General features: G+C 33.0%; 1 pseudogene; it reads left to right on the top strand.

Annotated features, from left to right (window-relative positions):
• Nucleotides 1-1,858: 1,858 nt before the first annotated feature.
• LOC131615192 (probable glutathione S-transferase) overlaps nucleotides 1,859-12,293 on the top strand; it is a 38,236-nt pseudogene continuing 27,801 nt past the window's right edge.

The raw sequence follows: 12,293 nt of genomic DNA, 5'->3' as shown, positions 1-12,293 counted from the left end.
TAATTGTTTTCTTAATGCACGCATAGATTATAGAGTAATATTGACTATTTCTATCACTGATGCATCTGCTGAAAGAAGTTTTTCTAAATTAAAATTATTAAAATCTTATTTGAGGTCTGTTTTATCACAAGATAGATTAAATAGTCTTGCATTGATTTTAATTGAAAATAATTTTTTGAAGAATCTTGATTATGAACAAATTATTAACGATTTTGCAACAAAAAATGCTAAGAGGATTATATTTAAATAATTTTAAAGGTTTGGTCAACTTTTTTAGGAAAAAAGACGGGATCAAGAAGAAGAAGAAGAAGAAGAAGAAGTCTCTTTATAGTGGTTTATGTTTTGATGTAGTATAAACATTGATTCAAAGATATATATTTCTATTCTTTTTGCACAATGTCAAATGAAAATGTGTTTTTAATCCAATTAATTCTTTATCCTTATGTATTTATTGTTAAAAAAAATTATAGGGGCATCACTCTTTTGATTCGCCCAAGGCACCCAAATTTAAAGGACCGGCCCTGCTTGTGTGATATGTCCTTTACTCGCCTACTTGGCTTTGGTTATAAGTTATGACTATTCTTATTAGGATACCTGAATCTTGATGGTTTCTTCATGGTAGTAATTTTGTCTTTGGGAAGATAATATGGTTTTGTTTAGTTTGTTCTAGTGCTATATATTGCAATTAGAGTTCCTTTGAGTAATAATGATTAACTTTGGACTGTCTATTATATGTTTTTTATGTGCTAAGTGCCAGTGATATAAGTATGCAGTGATTTGCCTATGTGTTTTCTTGGTGTGCTTTAGTTTTTTCTAGTGCTGTATATTGGCAATTAGAGTTCGTTTGAATGATAATGATCAACTTTAGACTGTCTATCACATGTTTTTCAACTTCTTTCTGGTTTCTTTCTAGTTCTAGAAAATAGAGTTTTAACATAGCAACATTAAAAAAACCAGTAAACTTCGTTTTAGTTTGAATACTAGTCAAGTGATAGTGCTGCAATGGCTATAAAAACTTCGCTACAAAAACATGAAAATATCCTATTCATGCGAACCGGATAACATACAATGCAGAATTTTGATATGTTAATATTTTAAATAGGAAAATTTTGAAACGTTAAATCTGGTTCATGTTTTTCATCAACCGGATAACTTGACTCCCGATTATCAGGTTTACAAATACACACCGGATAACTTGACTCCCAGTCTCCCAGTTATCCGATTTTGTATTCTTACCAACCAGATTTCTTCTTCATATGCTATCTGGTACGCACAAAAATAACCAGTCCTCACAACACACTAGCACACAGCATAAACCCTCGTCCTCAACTGATCACTTAGATGATTTTTTGTATCATCAGTTTCTGTTAGACCCATTAGGAACACCTTGCCCCACATATAGAGACGACCATTGATGTTCTCCTATTTGGAACATGTGCTGTTTGAAAGTAATTAGTTAGGAATGTTCTTCTAGCGAATGAATGGTGGAAAAATTGTATTTGTTTCATCTTTTAAAGGATCTTATCCGAACTTGCCAACATATGAGAGTATCCAATTTCAATTTTTATGCAATCTATGTTAAATATTTAAGCTAACTGATTAAATTAGATTCAAGTTTGAATAACTACAGTCAAAATTTTATTAAAGAATTCAATGGTCCGAATACAATTTGAAAGTTCCTAAAAACTTGCGCGTAATTAACCTGTTAAGTAATCGTGCTTGGAATTTAAATTTCTAATAGTTTTCCTCAATCTTTATTTTTACTGTCCTTCGATCTTTATTGCTACCATCCTTCGATCTCTTGCATCCATAATTTTACCAACATTGTGTTGACAACTATGTCTGCATCTAAGCATATATGAATGAACCATGTGCATATAGTCAATCTTGGGGGAGAATCCGAACGCCTGGAAGATGTTTTCTGCTTCAGAATGATCAATATGCTCCAAGAAATCTCTCTTTTTCAAATCAGGAAGATGTGAAACTTTTGGGAGCTCTTGGAAGCCCATTTGTATGCAAAGTAACTCTTGCTTTAAATCTGAAGGGAATTGAATATGAATTTGTTGTAGAAAAATTGGCTAGGAAAAGTGAACTTCTTCTCAAATATAACCCAGTTTATAAGAAGGTTCCAGTTTTTGTTCATAATGAAAAGCCCATATCAGAATCCCTTGTGATTCTTTAGTACATCGATGAGACTTGGAAACAAAATCCAATCTTGCCTTCTGATCCTTACAAAAGAGCCTTGGCCCGTTTCTGGTCCAAGTTCATAGATGACAAGGTAACTTGACTTCCTCTTGGATATTTTTTAGTTTGAAATAGTTTATATAGTACTTATAATTTATGAATTGTTCAGATTATGGGCCCTTCATCCAAGTCAGCTTTCACAGTTGATGAGAAAGAGCGTGAGAAGAATATTGCAGATGCATCTGAGGCCCTTCTGATTCTTGAGAATGAGTTGAAGGACAGGTTCTTTGGGGGAGAAGAGATTAAATTTGTGGATATTGCTGCTGTAACACCCCATTTCTACCCGACAAATATATATAAATCAGAGTTTTCAAAATTTCTCAATAAACAAATGAGGCGTCACATAATTAAAAAAAAACAAATCACCTCGTCGCATAAAGCGGATACATAGCACCTTTGAAACAGAATAACTTATTTTATTAAAACACAGCGGAATCGCTTAAGAATGTATTCAATAAAATATCCTCAGTTAACTTATCATTTTGTTCAACCAAGATAACACAATTAAACAACAACATCATAAATGACATAAATCGTTCCCCCCAGAGTGCTACGTATCAGAGCGACAACCGATTCGAGTAACGGCAACTAAATCTTCATACTTGAATACCTGCACGTTGCCAATATAAAGGCAACGGCGAAACAAGAGAAAAGGGTGAGATATCAAATCATATAAGTGGGCATATGATAAATTGCATGCTAGGATTCAGACATATAAAATCATCACATCACAAGTATCAATAGCTACTATACACATCATACTTCTACAGTTCATTAATCTCACATACTTTTCATCACACAACAAGTCATAATCATGTAAATAGTATCATTTAATAAATTTCAAATATTCAAGTAAGCACAAAATTCAATAGTATAATACTCAAAAGATTCAATACTACTTATCCCAAATATATACACAATCCATCATTATCACATATTCACACGTTTAACCAATTATATATCAAAACATCACCAATTTCAATTATCACATCTCATGTACACATGAAAATCACATAAATGCATATATTCAAACATCACTTAACTTCAATGTGACTCAATGCAAGATATGTGACTCTATGCATGTGGTACCCAATGTGGACCCAAAGTTCCACCGCTTCCGATTCATATAGAATCTAGCCACGCTTCAGATCCGGACAAGATCAAAGCCACCAAATGTAAACATATAGTTTACCGCTTCCGATTCACTTTAGAATCTAAGCCTCGCTTATGTTTCAAAGCAAACCACCTTTGTTTCAAGGCATCCATGATATGAATGTATGTACAATGTTAATCAAACATATGCAATTAAGATCATCTCTACCATCTTAATATTTAGCATATCACAATAATTCAACTCGATGAATTATCCACCAATTGTACACAACATTCACAACACATACATATCATTCACATATAAAAGGTCAATTAATCAATTACGATTTACAAAATCCAATTAACACTAGTAACCATACTATCTCATGTTAATTCTCATTTTGCCAATTATATATGAACATACACATTTAAAATCAAGCAATTAATCATTGAAATTAATGCTATCCAACTACCCACAGAGAATCAATATCAAAACAACACCATTGACATAATAATATATATTTCTCAACATACATATTCAATCAAAACACAATTACGGATAAATTCTCAAAATATCGTAATTTACCGACAAACCAAATAGTTAATTTAATTCCAATTTATATTCTAATCAATTAAACACATTGAAATTAATTCAACTATTAATTTAATCAACCAATTAATAATCACACTATATTAATTTAATTCACTTCTATTTCTACTCCATTTCCAATTTTTTTGCATTCTATTGCTCAAGACCATTTTTATTAAAAAGAATATCGCGCTAGCTTTCTAACGCTTCAAATGAGGACTCAAACGGAGTTACGGTTCAAAAGGTATGAATTGTTAAAGTTTCAACAAAAAAAAAACAAACACCGACATCATACACTAACAACTCTAAACATGTCAAAATTACTCAAAACAAACAAAAGTATGACTCTTAGTAATTCAAAACAACTCTAACAACTTTATTGTCAACTCTAACAACTCTATTGACAACTTTAATAACTCTATTGACAACCCTATTAGCAACTCTAACAACTCTATTCAAATTAAAATAATTTAAATTAGCTTATTAATCTAATTATTTATCTCTAATTCCAAAACTCCTAAAATTATTACAAATAATATTAATTCCAATTCCATTATATTCTATTCCTACAATGTGTGTGTCAATTTCTATCACAGAACCAATATTTATTTATAAAGAATATTTAAATTAAAACTCAATTTTGGTTGATTAGTAAAATATCACAATTTCAACAAAATAACACCACCACGTTAATCTACTAATTAAACTTAGATACCACGTAAATTTCCATCAAATTCCAGACAACTAATTATACCGCTTAATTCGGCTATTTCGATCAAACGGGACCGTTTTACTTCTATGTTAATGCTATTGTTACTAGCCTAGTGTTTTTATTCTCAGCATGCTGTTATTGGTTACTTCTATTTATGATCCTATTTCTAGTGTTCAATTGTGCTTCATCTCATAAACATGTTTCATTTCCACTTCTACTTTGTTATACTATTATATTGTTCCTTAAGTACCAACATGAAAGACATGGAAACAGAACAATATAATGGAATAGTAAACAAAACGTACAACACACAATGAAAAGCTGAAAACGAAAATGCATAATAATTTAAGTGGGTGTTTCATCAATATATCACACCATTATATATGTCTCTTTAATTTATGTTTCATTTCTATCATGTGATGTCATTATATAATATTTTAAATAAATAACCATATGCAATCATGAACAGAAACAGAGCACATGTTAGAAACTACAACGAAAACAAATGAACAGAAAAGAAACAATTAAGCACTCAAAGAAAATAGTATAAAAAAATGCAATTGTTAGAGGCTTAATGGGGTGTGCCCGTCAACGGGTTTCTTGCTGGCCGTGTCTCAGGCACTCGTTGTCGGAGGTCGTGGCTTTATTTTTTTTCTTTTCAAATTCAACGAACAGCAACATGAATATAACAGTCTCATAATTTCCAGCACCATTTTAACACAGCAAATGCAATAACTTAATCCCCTAATCCCCAACATACAAGATTTCATAAGCCCCATTATAGGAAGAGAACCCCACCCTTACCTTATCAATGGAAGCATTCAATGGGTCTCTAATTGCATCTTCAATTGACACCATAGATGAAAAATCTTCAAGCCCCTTCTTCTTCTCCATAGTCTTGCCTCTTTCTCCTCTATTCTTGTTCTCTTCATTATGACCACTCTCCTCTTCCAATTCTCTAAAACCCTAATATAAAACCAATTGGGCTTAGTGTTTAAATCCTCTCTTTATTTAATATCCTCCAAAATCAATTTAGGCCCAATAAGAGATATAACTCAAATAATTAATTATATCACTTATAATAATAATTCCTTCAATATAATAATTCCGACTTATAAATAATATTATTCTTAATATTAATTTCCGACTATCCGACTTCAATTTATATAATTCCAAATACGCCCTTAAATAACACCAACAATCCAAATTCGACTAAATCAAATATTTAAATCCTCCATTAATTTAATTAACCAATTTAATTAAATTCGGGGTGTTACAACTCTCCCCCACTTAAAATATTTTCGTCCTCGAAAATCCGCTCAACACCATCCAAACACAAACCTCGTATCCAAATCTCTATTCTCCAAATCACGCTTGGTAACACTTCGATCACTACCTCTTCGTCACAACAACGATTCTCATGAACAAAACACATTATAGTTCTTACAATTTATTCAATAATCAACGACTCAATGCAGTATCCTTGCGCATCACACTTATTCCAACAGTCCATCAATCCAAATATCAAGATAACTCATCTTTACCGACTTCTGGCATATAGTTTCTTACTCCCTCAAGCCTTATAACAACAGTGTCACCTAAGGCTTCCGCTGATCAACTCTGATAATTCTCTTTTAAGTCACCATTCTCGATAAAATTCCGTCCACTTATATGGTTCACAAATTCTCGATCCAATACAAACTTTCTTCAATACTCATCCTCACATCGTTGTTTACTTGATAATTCCAATCTTTCACTTTGTGACACTCGCTTGCATAAAACGTACTACACCGATTGTTGATCTCATCTAATTCTAACTCAACCATCCCTCTTACCAAGCTACACAAGCTAATGGGCGACTATCTTCACGATAAAATATAGATATTCTTTCTACACTATTAAGACAACAAGACAAATCTATAACGTCCAACACGAGTTTCGTCTACCATTAACAATAGATTGAGGGTGATCAGTTCCCCAATTTGCCAATTAGTATCCGACAACCTTAGTGGAGTATAAATCGTTGTTACATCAAAATAACGTCCTTTCCGAATTTCCACTTAAATCCATTAACACGACGTAATCCAATGATTCACTTTATGTTTTTACAATTCCTACAACATCTTACCTTATCAATCGATCTTGTCAATGAGACACCGACGTCCAAACATAATAAAAAAGTCTAATTCACAATCACTTAGCATCACACAATTTTTTTTTCTGAACCGAAGTCATCCTCACGATAAACTGGCGATAGAAATTCCATACAGTCTTTTTATACACACCGCCACTTTTGGCATCCCAAATACGACTTCTATCATCCCTAAGTCTGAATTTTTCTTCACTACTACTTCACTCTTCCTTAAAAGTCATCAGTACTCAAATCATCTACAATACCGAACATCTCGTTCTCTCATCTTAATCATCAACAACAAGTTCTGCTTAACTTCGCTTCAGACATTTGCGGTTATAACCATTCTTATTCAACAGGATTACACATTTCCATAAGGTAGAATACAACTTCACCTCTTCGTAGGCTCAAACGGTACGTCCAACTGATACTCGAAACCCAAGATACAAATCTCTAACGTTATTCGAATTGTAAACATCAACGTCAAGCATCGACAATTTTTATGTTATCTCCCAAACTCCTTAAATAACTTCGACGACAAACTACACCCCATCCCAACATCATCACGTCAAAATCAACTCTATTACGGTTGCGGAAATCATTCTTATAATACACTTCATCTCGTTATATTTCTGATGCTTCAAACGGAGTTCAAATCAGATATCCGAAACTCAAGCTACGCGCATTCTCGAGTTCCAACTCGGATTTGCGATTCACAACACTTCACACATCGACTACGTCCATTAATCACTTATGCGAGTCTAACATAAAGTCTACCGCAACTTTATCACTTTAACACTTGTCAAACACCGGCATCAGACGCAAAGGTTAAACACACCGACAAGTTCTCAGTCCTCAACCGTGCTGAACATCGCAACTCAACATACTTGACCATCCCTTACAACAGAAACATCTTCAAGAAGTAAAACTTCTCCCCCACTTGTAATCAAACCAATCCCTACAACAAAGCAAACAAGTACTGACAGTGTTTCACACACATGTCGCGTACTAAGGAATAAAACACTGACATCATTCAACTGTCACACAACTCAACTGACTCGACAACTTGGCCGGACGGACCGACCTGCTCTGATACCACTATTGTAACACCCCATTTCTACCCGACAAATATATATAAATCAGAGTTTTCAAAATTTCTCAATAAACAAATGAGGCGTCACATAATTAAAAAAAAACAAATCACCTCGTCGCATAAAGCGGATACATAGCACCTTTGAAACAGAATAACTTATTTTATTAAAACACAGCGGAATCGCTTAAGAATGTATTCAATAAAATATCCTCAGTTAACTTATCATTTTGTTCAACCAAGATAACACAATTAAACAACAACATCATAAATGACATAAATCGTTCCCCCCAGAGTGCTACGTATCAGAGCGACAACCGATTCGAGTAACGGCAACTAAATCTTCATACTTGAATACCTGCACGTTGCCAATATAAAGGCAACGGCGAAACAAGAGAAAAGGGTGAGATATCAAATCATATAAGTGGGCATATGATAAATTGCATGCTAGGATTCAGACATATAAAATCATCACATCACAAGTATCAATAGCTACTATACACATCATACTTCTACAGTTCATTAATCTCACATACTTTTCATCACACAACAAGTCATAATCATGTAAATAGTATCATTTAATAAATTTCAAATATTCAAGTAAGCACAAAATTCAATAGTATAATACTCAAAAGATTCAATACTACTTATCCCAAATATATACACAATCCATCATTATCACATATTCACACGTTTAACCAATTATATATCAAAACATCACCAATTTCAATTATCACATCTCATGTACACATGAAAATCACATAAATGCATATATTCAAACATCACTTAACTTCAATGTGACTCAATGCAAGATATGTGACTCTATGCATGTGGTACCCAATGTGGACCCAAAGTTCCACCGCTTCCGATTCATATAGAATCTAGCCACGCTTCAGATCCGGACAAGATCAAAGCCACCAAATGTAAACATATAGTTTACCGCTTCCGATTCACTTTAGAATCTAAGCCTCGCTTATGTTTCAAAGCAAACCACCTTTGTTTCAAGGCATCCATGATATGAATGTATGTACAATGTTAATCAAACATATGCAATTAAGATCATCTCTACCATCTTAATATTTAGCATATCACAATAATTCAACTCGATGAATTATCCACCAATTGTACACAACATTCACAACACATACATATCATTCACATATAAAAGGTCAATTAATCAATTACGATTTACAAAATCCAATTAACACTAGTAACCATACTATCTCATGTTAATTCTCATTTTGCCAATTATATATGAACATACACATTTAAAATCAAGCAATTAATCATTGAAATTAATGCTATCCAACTACCCACAGAGAATCAATATCAAAACAACACCATTGACATAATAATATATATTTCTCAACATACATATTCAATCAAAACACAATTACGGATAAATTCTCAAAATATCGTAATTTACCGACAAACCAAATAGTTAATTTAATTCCAATTTATATTCTAATCAATTAAACACATTGAAATTAATTCAACTATTAATTTAATCAACCAATTAATAATCACACTATATTAATTTAATTCACTTCTATTTCTACTCCATTTCCAATTTTTTTGCATTCTATTGCTCAAGACCATTTTTATTAAAAAGAATATCGCGCTAGCTTTCTAACGCTTCAAATGAGGACTCAAACGGAGTTACGGTTCAAAAGGTATGAATTGTTAAAGTTTCAACAAAAAAAAAACAAACACCGACATCATACACTAACAACTCTAAACATGTCAAAATTACTCAAAACAAACAAAAGTATGACTCTTAGTAATTCAAAACAACTCTAGCAACTTTATTGTCAACTCTAACAACTCTATTGACAACTTTAATAACTCTATTGACAACCCTATTAGCAACTCTAACAACTCTATTCAAATTAAAATAATTTAAATTAGCTTATTAATCTAATTATTTATCTCTAATTCCAAAACTCCTAAAATTATTACAAATAATATTAATTCCAATTCCATTATATTCTATTCCTACAATGTGTGTGTCAATTTCTATCACAGAACCAATATTTATTTATAAAGAATATTTAAATTAAAACTCAATTTTGGTTGATTAGTAAAATATCACAATTTCAACAAAATAACACCACCACGTTAATCTACTAATTAAACTTAGATACCACGTAAATTTCCATCAAATTCCAGACAACTAATTATACCGCTTAATTCGGCTATTTCGATCAAACGGGACCGTTTTACTTCTATGTTAATGCTATTGTTACTAGCCTAGTGTTTTTATTCTCAGCATGCTGTTATTGGTTACTTCTATTTATGATCCTATTTCTAGTGTTCAATTGTGCTTCATCTCATAAACATGTTTCATTTCCACTTCTACTTTGTTATACTATTATATTGTTCCTTAAGTACCAACATGAAAGACATGGAAACAGAACAATATAATGGAATAGTAAACAAAACGTACAACACACAATGAAAAGCTGAAAACGAAAATGCATAATAATTTAAGTGGGTGTTTCATCAATATATCACACCATTATATATGTCTCTTTAATTTATGTTTCTGTCATACCCTAATTTTTGACCCCCCTGAGATGACATATCTTCAGGATTTTTCATCAGGTCAAGACAAGTACCCAGAGCAGTCATTTCTCCATCTGATACCTAATCGAGGATGCACAAAGACAAGAAAGCTCAGGCAAAGGATCAATCAATACAAAGATTAGCCTCTAATACAATCATGGAGCTCAAAAACTTCATTTTTCTCATCTATGATTGATTAGACATCCAGTCATCTGAGTACAGGCTTACTCAGGTCACCAGACTAGGGTTTTGAGCCTATCAAGGACTAAAATCAGGGATCACATTTGGGAAACCCTAAAAAGCCTCAGAGGGTCATTCAAAGACATCAATCATCTTCAAATAACTCATATTACAAGATCTACTGGACATCACACTTCAATTCAAAGTCTACAGTCATTACTTTCACATGGTCGACAAATTAGGGTTTTGACCTAATTCACCAAGATAGTTGACTTCTGATCAGGGCATGAATCCAAAACTCAAGACATGATTCAAGGATCTCTACTACCTCCATATAATCCATTTATATCATCCATTTGGGGAGAAGATCTTATTTCTACACAAAAGCCCAAAAATTCACTTTGTCAGGAAAAAGTCAACTGTGAAGGATCATCATTGACTTTTAAGGTTTTTGGTCAAAAAATGACTTTCAAAGATCAATATCATCAATATATGGATATCAAAGTCATTTGGCCAAAGAAATTCAAAGAAATTCATCAAGGAGCGAAAAGTCGGGAATTAGGGTTTTTAAAGGCATGGTGAGATCTCAAAATTTCACCTACACAACTCAAAAAACTTCCAACATGAAAGTTGTAGATCTTGCAAAATAAAACAACATCTTACAAGGGAACTTTTTTCAAAAGATCAACCATTTATGAAGTTTTGGAAATTTTGAGGTTTAGGTCATAAACACTTAGAAATTTTTCTAAGTGTTTTAACCTAGTTTTCTTCCAACTTTGACCTCATTTTTCACAAATTTCCCAAGTGATTCTGAAGAAGACATAAACTAATGATTTGAAGTAGATGTTTAGGGCTTTCCAAATTGTGTTCAACCTTCTCCAAATTCAATTTGAGCTAGGAGTTATGCTTGTTCAAAGTTGGCCTCATGAAGTGAAATTATAGGTCATGGACACTTTTTGACTTTGCAAATTTTGTGCAAATAACCTCTCTTATGGATGCTACACGACCCATAACACATCTGAAACCATGCCATACATCCATTTTCATCATTGCATAAGGATTAGAGAAGATTCCAAAAACAAATGCATGTGATTATGTAATGATTGCATTTTTGAATTTATGACAAATTGGTGATTCATCAAAGGAATCTTCTCCCAACCAATTGGAGCTCATTTCTGCAGCAATTTGGTCCCCTAAGATCAAGCAAAATCGAGGGCTAGGGGATTGATCAAATGGAATCAAAATTCCCATCATTGCATAAGAGATATTTGCAAACTTTCTTCATGGCTAAGAAACCAAATCAACTTCACTAAGCAAGCTCACACTCTCACTCAGTACTGAACCAATTGCCTATAAATAGAGGCCTCATTCTCATTCAAAAAACACACCAAAGCAACTCAATTACTTGCTTTCTCTTTCTCTCCTCTTGTTCATTGTTTTTCAAAGTTCTTTGGCAAGAAGAATCGTTTTCTTCAAACCAAAGCTCATCTTTGGAAAGTGAGCATTCCAACATCTCAAGGGAGGTTATTTGAGGTGATCCAAGCACCTGGATCACTTCTGTAAGTGGAGGAACACCATTGTTGCTCTCACTTGGAAGCATTTGCAGTTGGAGGTCCATGGAGTAACTCAGGGAGTCTCAGGCCAAACCAATCATTCAGACACACTCCCTAGGTCATAGTGGAGCTAACCA

This window comes from Vicia villosa, linkage group LG6, assembly GCF_029867415.1.
Source record: "Vicia villosa cultivar HV-30 ecotype Madison, WI linkage group LG6, Vvil1.0, whole genome shotgun sequence".
Taxonomy (NCBI): domain Eukaryota; kingdom Viridiplantae; phylum Streptophyta; class Magnoliopsida; order Fabales; family Fabaceae; genus Vicia; species Vicia villosa.
Note: the sequence above shows the minus strand (reverse complement) of the source record. Positions and strands in the feature narration are given on the sequence as shown.